Here is a 14,405-nt window from a genome sequence, read left to right as displayed (position 1 = left end):
ATTATCACTGAAAAATACTGTGTATATTATTTAATGCTTTTATATCATATTTCAGTCTTTCAAGGGAAGGCATAATATTCAAATAGTCTATTATTGCTATAGTGTTTCCTAAATAAAGCATGTGAAGATTACATTTTTATCATACTGTTTTCCTAATTTTTTTCTTAAAAAAAATTATTTTAAATGTCAATTTGCTGGAATTTTAGGCCCTAGCACGTAACAGCACATAGCAAGTCCTGTATGTATCTTAGTATGTCCCAAGTGGAATCAGTTAATGAACACTTCCTGAGCAAAAACCTGAGTGATACTAACTTATATCTGTAAATAGTGCTTTAAAAGGGGATTTAGAACTACATTTTCAAAGGTATTTAAAGACTTACAAGTGCAGCTAATTATGATTCTTTCATGTCATGCTAATGATCCTATGCCTACAAAAATTACGGCCACCAGAGAAACCTACATGGTTCAAAATTAGTGTTAGAGCAATCCAAACCAATTTTTTCATTTCAGTATTTCTGAGAGAAAATTTCTTTCTTGGCAAAATTTTGCAAAAAACACATTTGTTGAAAAAAAGTGTACTGAAGCTTCATGCCTAGCTTCACAGATGTGATTAAAAGTTGCAGTTGCGCTGATCTATAACCAAGACAATCAAAAAAGAGTGCCTTTATGTCCCGTGTAGGCCCACTGCTTTGAGGTCTGTCTCACCAGCATATTTCAGTAATTTTCTTCTCTAGATTTGTGCTGAAACACAGCTGAGGCCAAAGCTGAGAATTTAGTCATGAGTTTTAAGTGCTTCTTTCCTGATCATTTTCTTAAATAGTGTTTGATAAGAAATCCCACATGGCTGCAATTTTTAGTGTTAGACACGGTACTTACCTTGGTTCTGTATAGCTTTGTTTATATTGTTTTCAGAAAACTACTTCTGATTCTTACTGAATCTTACAAATCCAGACTATGTTATCAATACGTTCATATATCTTAAGAGAACTGAGAACATGAGATAATGAAGTTGTGCATTAGAAAAATACTTCAACATGGGCTCTTAGAATTCCACATATACTGGGGTTTTGCTTCTGATTTCTTAACTCCTTTTTTAAGTTTTGGACTGAAATTTTCCTGTTAATGGAAATATTTTTACTAATTCTCAGTAGTTCTCAACGTTCTGAAACACTTTAATTAGAAAACACAATTGTGATTCTGTGCCTTTCACTGAAATCAGCCAGTGCAGTTGCAAAGTGAATTGTGCAGGATCATCCAATTAAGTGCATGTCCTCACAACCCATGTTCTGTCATGCCTCTGCAAGTGCTAGACTTCCTGCAGAGTCATCTAAGAAAAGACTTTGTATTTATCATGAACTTTGGTGCATGGAGGTTTGCACTAGTAAGATGTTGAGTACAAAACAATAAAGGATAACTGCTCTCAACGGCATCATCAGTAACGTGCAAGATCAGTCTCCAACCAAGGAAAATCTCAGATCTGTCGGTTACGCAGGGAAAATTCCAACCAAATCCAAAGTTACTGTAAGTTATGTAAAATCTGTTCTAATTTTTGTAATTGCTTTATAGTTCTGTTTCATAACAATTAAATATTTGGGACCTTTAACTGGGCATGAAGGTCTCATCTGAACAAAGCATTAAATTAAGCATTCTTTAATCAGGAATCCTTCCAGTACTATCAATTAAATGATGTTTAAATTCATGTTTTAAAATTAAACATATACTGAAGTGCTGGCTATTATTGAATACTATTTCCTCTTTGCTGGATACATTTGCAGATCTACATTGAGATTTTCTAAATCATTTTTAACTATAAGAAAAATAATACACTCCGTTATTTGTATATGGACAATTATTCACAGTAGTTCTTCCTTTTCTCTCTTATGTTCCATCTCTTACCTTGCTAGTTCTATCTTTTGTATGAATACTTTCTGCATGAATGTTTCCTACCAGCACATTTGGCATAAGAATTCAAATACTGTCATATTATATTAAATTATGTGCTCAGAGTTGTTGAAGAAACTGCTTTCCCATTGCAGAAGAAAACAAGTTTGCATTTACTGGGTGAGCAAAGAAAAGCTGACACTTTGTATCTCTGTCTATCATGGCAAGACAGATCATTGCAAATCTACTGTTGGTAACCTTGTCAGCATGGCAAATGGCTAAGTGGCAAAATATTTAAAAGTTCTTTGTTTATACAGCAGCCTCCAGTTATTTCTGCAAGTTCTGGAGCTGTTACGGTGTTGAAGCAGAGCTATCCACCCATGTGCTTTTACACCGCCTTCCAAAAAACCCCAACCCCAACAAAACAGGTTGGTACTTCGGGATAGTATGACAACTGCAACCATAGCCCAGTACATCGGCTAAACAAAGTGAGGCTGGGTGCTGAGGATGCAGTCCCTTTATGCAGGTTGAAGAACACCAGGGCCTCAAAGCTGTGGACATTCCAAAGTCTGGGCATTTAGTTTAGCTGCAGACCTACCCAAAGTAGTGTGTGTACAGCCTTACTATTCATTTTACATCATTCAAGACGTGGAAATGAGTAGTATGTCTGTGCAGTTACTAATACAAGATACTGGATGCCCAAGGAAGACTTTGTGGAGGCATCCTTGCTTCCCAAGCAGAAATAGGCATTTCAAAGAGGATAAAAAAGTAACACCAGCTCACAAAGTCAAGTGGAGACTGGAGCAAGATTTAAAAATCTGAAGTGAAAAAAATTCAAAGTTCTTTATGCTAAAATACTGCTTCCTGAACACATTTTATCAACAGATGGTTTTAGAAATTTCTTTCTCCATATATGAATTTAAACATTTCAGGAAGCTAATCTATTTCTTTTTTTTCTCTTTTTTTTTTTTTTTTTTTTGACACATTCAAGTTTTCTCACAGTCTCTCAGCTGTGATTTTTAACTTAACTACTCACACAGATTTGATCTGTGAAATATCTGGTGATGCTGTGTGAGATACTTCTACTGACACTATACCACAATTTCTTTTTCACTTGGAATACTTTTATATGGAGGTATTTGGATATTTGTTTTTAAAAAGATATAAAAATACTCCAGGGCATAAGAACGACCTATTCAAAGCACTCCTAGAAGCATTTGATACATCCAGAATCCCAACTACCTTATTCTGAGCAACTTAGTAATGATCTGCTTGGTGGACTGTTTTCCTTCCAATTTAGAATTGTAGTAGTCACATTGTTTGTCTAAAATAATAATAAAAAAGGATTATGAGAATGTATGGATCTTTTCAGTAATTGTTAATGCAATATAGCTCTTATCCAAATCCAGTGAAGGTTAAAGAACATTTTCCTGTTAGTTTCAATAGTCTGTAGCCCAAAATGGTTTTGAGGAAATGAAAATACATTGTTCCTTACCACTTCTCATTTTACCATCCCTTCACATCTGCTCTGTTTTTCTCATTTTGAGATACGGAAAACCAGAAATCTAAGTTACAAACAGGTAACAGGTATCCAGATCACACAAGTGCTTTATGCAATGCCCTTTAGAAAAAAAATTATATTGCAATTTATATTCAAAGTAGGTACTAGAGACAGAAAAAAATGGAAAAGAGACCTGTCATTAATCAAAGCAGTCATCTGGTTTACTGTTCTATGCATGGTCAACAGCAGATGGCATCACTGCTTGCAGCAGAGTTCCTTCTAAATCCCGTATGTTAGTAGTTTGTTGTGACCTAGATCCTACAGCACCAAATACCTGAATCATTTCATGTATTTTCAAGCCTTTCTGAGAAGTCTGACCCTATTTGTCTACACAGATCAGAACAAATTTCGTAGATCATTCCACATGAGATACTTGTTTTGATAGTTTTCAAACATTCTCTTTCCAACTATGAACCAAAGGAACTATACAGAATTGTAGGTATGAATTCTTCCCATTTAAGTTTTGTGGACTTTCGAAAGAGAGAATTTATAAATCATTTATTAATGAGCAGTAAGTGATTAAGGGATATTTTGAAGAACTTAGAAGCTTAACTAAAACCAAAGGGGACATCCACAGGCAGCATGAGTTTCAGCTGTCTGCAGTCAAGTTGTAAGAGGCAATATGGAGGTATACTGGGCTTGAGCCTGTTGGCTGGCACTGACCTGTCTGGGCTCTCACTATTGGTTTATGAGAGAAATTAATTTGAGAACAACTTGCAGATGCTGACAAGGCAGAGTATTGAATAGGAATTTATTTGGGAAACTTAAATATTGTTGTATATACAGCTAATCTGCCTGCCTCCTTCTTGGTTTAGCACAGATCTTTTCTGGAAGGTCTGTGTCATGGTTTCGGTTTATCTATTGTTTAGTATCATCTAATTTGAGGCAATAAGGCTGTGAGATTTTTTTGTCCAACTGAGGCTAGAGCTAAGCAAGGCTGACTTGAGAGCTCACCCAAAGTTTTATTTCATCTAACTGGACACTACCTTTTCTCAGCAGGGAGCCTGATAATGTGCAGAGAGAAAGGCCCTGTCCAGCTCATCTTTGGCTAGTGCAGAAGTCTTACAGATTTCCTGAAGTAAAGGCAAAGGACAGCCAGCTGAAGGAAAGAACGATGGAAAGAGTGCTTAGGGTTAGTTTCTGCAAAGGTTTGGTGGTCAAGCCTTGCATTTATTTTTTTTTACATCTTACAGTAACTCAAAAGCATAGTTAAAGACACACGTGCAATTTCACTTGGAATTCTGAGTGTTTAGAAGTATCCTGTTGGGGATTTTAAGCTTAGGTTTAGCCTTGGCTGACAGCCAAACTCCCACCCAGCTGCTTGCTCATTCACTCCTCAGCAGGCCATGGGGAGAAAATAGGAAGAACAGCAAAAAGAAAGCTGGGGGGGTGGGTAGGGGAAGGATAAAGACAGGGACATCGCTTATCAACTATTGTTGCAGGCAAAGCACGCTTGACTTGGGGAGGATTAACCTAATTTATTGCCAATTAAAATAAAAATAATTACTGATTTGGGTAATGGGAAGCAAAAAGACGGGCATTAAAACAACACCTGTTCTGCCTCCTTTCCCATGCTCAACTTCACTCCAGACTCCTCCTCACCCCCAGCCCCCAGCAGTGCAGGAAGGATGGGGAATGGGGGGTTGCAGCCAGTCCATAACAGTTCCGCTTTGCCTCTCCTTCCTCCTCACACTTTTCCCCTGCTCTAGCGTGGGCTTCTCCACAGGCTGGAGTCCTGTCAGGAAAATCTGCTCCAGTATAGGCTCTCCACAGGTGGCAGTTCCTTCAGGAATATCCATCTGCTCTGGTGTGTTCCTCTCTGCGGGCTGCAGGGAAGATCTGCTCTGCCATGGAGAACCTCCTCCTCCTTTCTCTGACCTTGATGTTCCCTCTCTTGTTTCTCACTCTTTTTGTTCCCTCTTCCTCTCTCCCTGTGGTATTTTCTGCCCTTTTTTAAAATACGTCTTCAAAGTGGTGCCACGCACTTGGCTGATGGACTCAGCTGTGTCCTGCTGTGGAGCCAGCAGGAGCTGGCTGGAACCGGCCAGAACCGGCCATGTCTGGCACAGGGCAGCCCCTCACCTCCTCCCACAGAGAGCAACCTGAAGCCACCACAGCTGCCTAAATCTTGCCCCTACACCCAATACACCTAGTCTTACCTAAAGTGGAGTGAGTTCGAATACAATTTCTTACATTAGTGCTGTTTTACTTAAGACCAAGAAGTTTTACCAAGTGATTGTAATAGCTTTTGTCCTCTAGTGGAATTATTTGGATAGTCCTATGGTAATTTACTTCTTGCCCACATTTGAGTTAATTCAGCCAGTAAAATTCACTTCTGAGGGAACAAGTCTAGAAAATTCCGTTCTGTGATTCTGATAATTTTAAAAAAAATGTTTTCTGAATAGCACCTGCAAATACTGGATACGCTCCTATGTACAGGCACAGCTCTTAAAAACAGTGTGTGATAGTTGTTCTCCTGATAACAAAGTCAGGGGTGTGGAAGAATCACAGTATTAATTAATTATTAATTAATTAATCCAGTTTAAAGGTAACATTACTGCATCTGTAGTAATTATCTCATATAGTGAGTTTCCAAAAGAGTTTTAGAACTTCAACATAAAAAAACCCAGAAGACTTCAATAATATAAGTGATGCTGTGTTTTATCCTTTGGGGTATTTCTGAAAGAAGAGACCCCACCAGAAAAAGGAAACAACAGCTTATTCAAAATTACTATAATTTGCAGATCATACAAGGTGCTTGGTTCATCAGATAACTTCTATGGAAGTCAGTGAGATTTTCTTGAATGGATAAGAAAAGTATATTTTCTGCTGTTATAGTTGTAGCTAAATTGTCCTAGCATTGAAATATCTAAACTGCCATCAGCTTGGGAGTTAGAAATGTCTCTACAATATGAGTCACTGCATTATGTTTTTATTCTACTTGTATTATCATATACCCAGATTGACTCCATCAGCCTTATCAGTGTAATTGGAGATTTACACTGGTCTAACTAAACAAAATCTGATCACGTCTTCTGTTATTGAGAGCACTGTTGTGACTGCTGCAAAACAACAATCTGATTTAATAAAAACAACATTGCAACCATTTATGGGTCTACTAGAAAGAACGAGCCCTGCTTTTTCTCTGGCTGGACTGGGATGTTGTGTAGCAGTTGTATCACAGTATTAAAGCACATTAGTAGAGAACAAAAAAACCAACACATGATACTGAAACTGACAGCAGTTTGTGTGAAACACATACGTTTAAACAAAAAAAATAAGCCCAGCAGATGGGACGAACACAAATAATAATGTTTTCTCAAGATCTCTTTAGAAGAAAACATTGTCATTGGATGACTTCCTACGTATATTCAAAATGAATCAGCAAGTCTTTTATTACCTTCAAAGATGAATGGTTAAGTGATAAAGAAATAAATGATGTGTTTAAGATACGAAAGCAGAGGCAGGTTTAGTAGGCTGTCATACCTGAGCCATAATCAGAGGGGCCTCTTGCCCTCAGTATCTAAGGGGATTAAGCATATCTCCTCCGCAGTATTTTTCACGTATTTCATTCTACCAGAGGAACCATAATGTCTGAGGTAGGTCTTGTTTCCAGATCATCTTTGTGGCTGCTATGTATTTCTGAACTGCAGTGTTTCCAATACTATATTAAAAGACAATCTACAGGGTAGTATTTGTGGACAGTGATTTTCCACAGCTTATCAAGCCAATTTACTTTCCTTTTCATGGGAAGTACATATGTGGGGTGTAAGTCAGAATTTGATTAATTCATTTTCACTTCTGATTTGCGAAAGGTTTGTTTTCCTTTCACTGCTGAAGACTAGTGGTCTTCATTATATGTCTATAGATAGTTTTTTCAGCTCATAATATTTTAGAACTATTGATACTGTTCATAAAAATGATACTTTTCCTTAGAGTTAACAATAGAATTTGTCAGAATAATACTTTTACAAAAAGGTATACAAAACCCTTCATATAACATAGCTACTCTTTTAACCAGAGATAATACATCAGTATGTATTTTTAAATGTTGTTGACAGTAAAAGTAAAATGCTGCTCTCTTGTAAATCTGTGACTAAAATTTTTAAGTTAAATTCAGAATTATCCATACCATAATCTTTTTTCAGTTTTAGTAGTCTTAAGTTTCACTAGTTTCAATGGAACTATGAATGCTGGACACGTGTGGGAATTCAGGAAAACCTGAAGGTGTTTTCCAGTTGTAACCAACATTTTGGCAGTACAATAAAATCATGTCAGCTATTTTTGAAAAAAAATCAAAATTTTTAATGGAATTTTCACTCTTTAACTTTTCATGTTAAGGAGGGGAATTTTAATCATGTTTATTCTTGTATTTTAAAGTGATCATCTAAAGAGCTGCATTCACCTTTCTTACCTGTACCGGCTACTATATGGTTGGTATAAGAGCTCCCTCTATAGGTTTTATTTTAAATATCAGCTTAGGAAAATACAAAGGAAAGTAAATTCCACCTCTTGTCAGTGCTTCATAAGCATACTCAGTTGAACAATGTGGCTTGATTTTTAAAAGGTAGGATTTTATGGAAAGACAGCCATCTATTTTACCAATGGTTAAAGTATGAAAATGTAATGTTACAGATTTAAGTTGTATTCACAAAAATTTATACTTTGAATTTTAATAGCAGCCTGATAAACTGTGTAACTGAAACTACTGTTATACAAAGGAATAAATCAGCATTTTCTCTTTTGTAACTACTTTTAATACATGTAGATATGAGAACTCTCAAACGGCAGAAGTATAGCTCACACAGTAGTACACGTTTCTCATCAACTGAGTAGTATTCATGTCTTTGAATAAGGACTTCTACCCTTTATGGCACCCTGGTGGTATAGTAGTCAAGTGTCAACTACAGAATTCCTAGTAAGGGAGGGACAGGATGTTTGAAAGTTTTTAATATACAGCTGTCAGCATAATTTAGCAGAAGGAGAAAAAAAGGAAAATTAGAGCCAAATGATCAGCCAGTTTTTCCTAGATATCAGCAAGTGTTTCTAGATCAAATAAGTAAACCTACAGACCTCATGATGAGAAATGTCATTGGTAGTAATAAGCTAACCATCTGGCTTTCTTTCATATCGAGTTTTTATTATTAAAAACAAAACTAAAAAAATCTATGAAGGAACCCATTCTTTTGATTGTATTTGAAAATCAAAGCCTACTGTTTTCTAGTGAAAATCAGGCAGGAGTGAAGCCTGACAGTTATTAAGCAATATGCCAGCTTGCATCGACCTATAAACTTTACCCTACATGCAAAGTGTTTGCATAAGCACATGTACACCCATCTCACCATTCCCCCTTCCTCATGTATGGGAACACACATGTCTTGCTGCTTCACTGGCAAGTCAAGAGGCTTTCTCAGAGCTGTAGAATTCCATACATTCTATCTTTGGTCCCTTCCTACACGGGCCATTTCTTGAATTAATTTTGTGAAAGGCAGCAGTGCTCCCCTATCAGGTGAAGTATCCCCAAGAAGCCACAACCTGTGTATTCAAATCCTGTAAAGGTTATCAGTACCTCTTTATCTTACCTGAGTGGATAGGGAGAAGCAAGAAAATTTCTGCTCCACAATGCATGCGGGAAGTGAGCACAATTCCCATTCACATCCTTGTGGCAGCTGTGCTTGGAAGCCAGCGATGAGGAACTGGTCATGTCTCATGGGCAGGGTCTCAGTGCTGTGCTAACTCTCTTATGTCCAGCTGCGCATAAGCTATTAAACAGCTCCATTGAGAACACGGTTTAGCACAGTAGTTGTTACGAGATTGTGTTATATGAGATTTCTCTTGCATATCTGAGTGGTCTTCATAAAGAAATCAGCTGGACTAACTGAAACAGAGGTAGCTGACTTTGGGGGGTAATAATATAAGCTTGCATGAACTTTTTGTTGTAAATAAATACAAATTTGATATGTAGCTATTTAATAATAAACATATCATAATGGACATTCTCAAAGTTATGTCTGTACTAGTACCCTGTTCAGCTTTTCTCATGGCATGACACTGAACATACAGAAATAGAAAATTACTGAAAGACGTGAAATTGATGACACTTTAAAGGGAAATTTTAAGCCCACTACACAGAATGTACTTCAGGGAATATAAAAGAAATCTTTATGTGCATTGGCATCAGAGCATGTGGCTTTCAGAGATGAAAATGAGGCCTATATACATGCATAGGAGAAAATTGTTTGCTTCCAAGCTAATGGAATTCTTGTGGTCATTACTGCAATAAAACACTAATTAAACTGTTTGAGACAATCAGTGAGGGTAGTGGCCTGGAAATAATTCTCATTGTATAAACTTCGGATAATTAAAAATATTCTTCTTGAATGTCATTACTGTTACCCTGGGTTTGCAAGTGAGAGAAGAATTTTGCCCACAGTCCATTTACAGATGGTCCGTATTCTTGAAAAAACAAGAATGGGTCAGAACATCTATCATAGATGTTTCCAGTTCTTATTCTCATGGTAATCATAGATATAGTTTACAAGAAAAATGCATTACCTTTACAACAGAAAAAAAAAGTGAATTAAAACCTATTCCTCTGCTTTCTGATTACTCTTCCAGCTCATTTGTGACTAGGAAGCCACTGATAAATTGAAATTGGCTTATAAGCGTATCATCTTGTATATAATTTCTGCTTTCTTAGTCTGCACAATTAAAAATTCTGTCAGTAAAACCAAAAAAGTTTTAAAGAAAAGTTTTTACCATTTTTGCTTCTTAGAAATTAAATAGCTGTATGAGGAAAATACTGTTTTCTTACACGTGTGCAGACCCTCAGTCTTTTTGCCAGTGACAGCTAGAAAGGAAGAAATACATTCAACATTGTAAATAAAGTTCCTGTAATGGGCATGACTTCTAAAAAATCTAAGGATTTCTGACACTTGAAACAATGCAGAGAAAAATAGGACAACCATAATTCAGTTTTATCTAAATCTGCTACAAGGAAATTGTCTTCTCATGCAGTAAGTTTCCATACTCCACTTACTGATAGACTTGTGGTTAAAGAATCATAGCTTTCAGAAGAGCTAGACAGATTCAGCTTTACTTGCATAAGAGAGTGGGATAGATCTGTATTGCCCTATGAGAAACAGCTCTCATCACTGAGCAGAAAAAGGTTATTGTTACCATCTGTGGTGACTATTTTTTGCAGTTTCCATTTTGCACATGAATGTTTATGAGGCAATGCCCTGCAGGTGGAATGGGCAAATCAATGACTTATTTATGCATTACTAGTTGTGTAACTGTTTGTCTTCAGGACAGAGGAAACCTCGCTCAGAAATAAAAGTTTAGGAATCTAGGAAACCCAAGCATAAACTGAATGTGCTTGCATGTATATTAGCAGGGCTCCAGGACTTAGGTATTACATGAAATAAGCAATGATTTTCAAGAGCTAAATTTTGGACCTGGATGCTAAATATGGAAAGTAAATGGAATTCTACACTCCTAAATCTTTTTGTAATTTCTCTGTCGGTAAGGATAGCTCAAAGGAAATTACTGTATGTGTGCTCAGAGGGAAATGAGCTAGGACAGTAAGTGATGCAGACAAGGGCGGGGGGGAAGCTGTATTTCCATCTACTGCAGTACTTACATGGTGCTGAACTTGGGAATAGTGTTCAATGCACATGTAAGAATATGTAACACTAAGGGGTACAAAAAAATCTCATCTGTAAGCTAAAAGGTAGGGCAAATCAGGATAGTAAAAGCCTGCAAGAGGCCGTGTGTTATCTAAAGGTGTATTGCATGGTTCCTAAATTTAGCTATCAGAGAAATAAAAACAGATATATAAGACCCACAGTTCAGAATGTTAAAATACTATGCCAGAGGAAGAAAATGTCATGTGCTGTACTTTTGCTGTGTTTGGCTAGTTGCTTGTTTGTGCTGTATTTGGTTACATGAATTCTGTAAGGTTACATTTACTCCTGAAACTGCCTCTTACAACAAACATTAGAATCTTATTCTGCTGTAAGATCCATCTAATTTTGTAGTACCTCTTTTACAGAAAATGTTGAAATCATTAGGAGCAGTACATGCAAAATGAAGCACTAGATGCTGGTCTTGAAAATGCTGGTATGATTTAGAAATAACAGTCTACTTCTGAAGAACTGCTCCTGATTTACACTAAAAAAAATTAAATTTATATCTGGGCTATATGTGTTTTATTTTCTTGGGTTAATACCAATATGATTACATTAAAAACCCTTCTTGCCATCTGCCAATTTGAAAAGAAATGCTGTTAAATTTTTGGTTATTTTTTATGCAGAGAGAACAGTCCATTGCTAATCTGCTGAGTGATCACAGATCTAACAGCTGCCAATTCATATAACAAATAGATTGGTTAAAAGTGAAAGAAACAGCAAACACAACTGCAGAGAATGTTAAGATTTAACTCTTGTTAAACCAGGACTAGATACTATGGATTAATGCAAGATAAAAAGTACTGGATACTTAATGCAAGGTAAAAAAGTATAGTATTATAATACACAATGTAGAACTTCTAAGTGTCTGAGGAGTCTGCAATGAAGTACAGTTTTTAAAAAATCAAATTCAGTTTATTCCAAAACAATTTTGTGTGCATGTGTGTCTGTTGTAATGCTGTGTCTTCTACACATAATTTTCAGCATTTCAGAACTAGCATTCTTTATTTTGTTATACTACTTCTTATGCAGTCACTAAAAATATTTATGTTCCTATCCTTTGAAAACAATGTGAGATTTCAGCACAGATCCCTTTCTAGGAAATACATGTTTTTAAATGTATTTAAGGACTTGACTCTGAATAAACAAAAAAAAATCCTGTCAGGTAGCTAATTTTTAAGGAAAATTATTCAGGGTCTTAAGGCTATCAAATGTTTTCTGAGTTGGATTCACTGAGAAGAGGGAGAAATATTATAGGCAGCATCTGAAAAGACATCTTCAGAATATTGGGGGTGAACCATTTTTCTTCTACCACCATAGCTTTATTCTGTATTTATGATAATATGCAGGAAATACCATATCGTGCATGGTATAATTTTTCAGCAAATGCAGACTTCATTTTATAAGTAGAAAAGTAGATGTGGCTTAAGAGAAATGCACTTATTATAGTCTAGCCAAAAGAAATAAAGCTCCTAGGATGGGCAGGTATGTTATCACATGTATGGTATTGCTCCTGAAGTGACACAGACCACAGCAGTTGTAATTTGTACTCCAGTCATTTCCTGCCTTTTTGATGTCTACTTAGTAATATATTGGCAGGTGGGACCAATCTTCCCTTATCCCTTCTGACTAAGTCCAGCATGATTTCTTTTCAATCTTAAGTCTTTTCCAACCTTGTCTTTTTTTCTTTTTTGGCTTCTTTTTTTGCTTGTTTAAGTATTCTTGATAGTACAGGTTACCACTGCTGTGATTCTTACAGTTTTCATTGGCATGTACAAACACTGGTAGTCCTCCTTCATATGTTGTGGAAGCGCTAAGGTTGCTTTTTCCTTGTAGGAACGTTCTTGACAATTCTGTGAAATCTTCATGGTCCCATTTGGTTTCTGATGTGACTTGGAGGGGCGGGAACCCATGAAGACCTTGGAAAACTACACAGTTTCTTCCTCATTAGAGGCAGATTATGGCAAGTCCTTGCATCAAATATTCCTTTGAGATTGCTCCTTTCTCCTACTCACTGAGCTGTATGCATCAGGGCCTACCTTATATTGGCCCTATTCTCTTACCCCAGGATATGACTAAGTATATTCTTCCTTGGTGTCACTGAGATCAGTGGCAGAAGGTGCACACTTTCTAGGCAATGTATGGTCTCCTTTGTTAAAAATAATGGTGAATCTCAAATACAAGAATTAACAGGTTTTAGTATGCAGTATCCATTTGAACTGAACTTCAGTAAGATTGTATCAGCATAAACTAATAGGATTTTCCTTAAAATAGGGGTTTTAAGCTTTGTTCTGGACAAAAGAGCTGGACTTAACATTTTGACTGGACCCTGGATCTAACTATAAATAATGACCTCTTACCTTCGGTCAGAAAGAACCTATTTTACTAGTTTAAATAGACATTGTCTGCTGTAGGTCTCAAAGCCTTTAGCCTAGACTGACATTTAGAAATTTTGACCATAGCAGCCTAATCTAGTGTTGCTGCAAATAATTTATCAGGTAAGTTGCTTTGGTTCCCATGAGGAAATCCACAACTCTACTTTTATTTGATATACAGGAGGGCCTTTTGAAACATCAGTTTAACCACAGGGAATTCAATCACTGTAAAGAATGCTAGTAATCTTTTTACTGTGAAAGCTTCATTTATGTTATTCATAGGCTAGAAATCTGAAAGCATGCTGAAAATTTTTTTTCATTTCTTACCAGTCGTAGTCAGAAATGCCGTTAGGTTCAGGTTATTTAGAAAAGCAGGTTCATCTAGTTGTTATAAAATCCAGTTTTGAGGGTTATCTTACCATTTAACATCACTATGAAGCAAACCAATAGCAAGAATGTCTGAACATGAAATGGCTGAAATCCTAACTCTTCAATCTTACCACTTACTGCCCTATTGAAAGTACCTTTGGAAGGAGCATTGGAAACCTAATTCTCAGGTATGACTGGGTAAATCACTTTGTTAGCACTTACAGAAACAGTTAAGTTTGTAAAAAAAGTATGTTTATGCCCATGCAGCCTACAACAGTGAGATTTAATGTCTGATTTTACAGCCAGGCATGACAATTTGTTCCTGGATCTTTTCTTAGTGGCCTAAGCAATTAATTGGAGGTGTAGGATTACTCTTGATTTCAATTTTTGTTTTCAAGATTGTTACTACTTTTCTGAAAAAATTCTTGAACCTCCCATTCTCCTCACAGTGCAGTACCACATGACTACTGATTTAAACACAGGGAGAAAGAAATTCAGGCAGAAACTATAGAACCAAAAGACTACAACTGA

General features: G+C 36.5%; 1 protein-coding gene across 2 annotated transcripts in view; it reads left to right on the top strand.

The window, feature by feature from the left end:
• RGS7BP (regulator of G-protein signaling 7 binding protein) overlaps nt 1–14,405 on the top strand; it is a 79,940-nt gene that overhangs the window by 48,487 nt on the left and 17,048 nt on the right. The gene's annotated exons all lie outside the window — the stretch shown is intronic.

Source organism: Haliaeetus leucocephalus, unplaced genomic scaffold, assembly GCF_000737465.1.
Source record: "Haliaeetus leucocephalus isolate CR32 unplaced genomic scaffold, Haliaeetus_leucocephalus-4.0 Scaffold722, whole genome shotgun sequence".
NCBI classification, from domain to species: Eukaryota; Metazoa; Chordata; class Aves; order Accipitriformes; family Accipitridae; genus Haliaeetus; species Haliaeetus leucocephalus.
The sequence above is the reverse complement of the archived record's forward strand: the minus strand, read 5'-3'. Positions and strand labels throughout refer to the sequence as shown.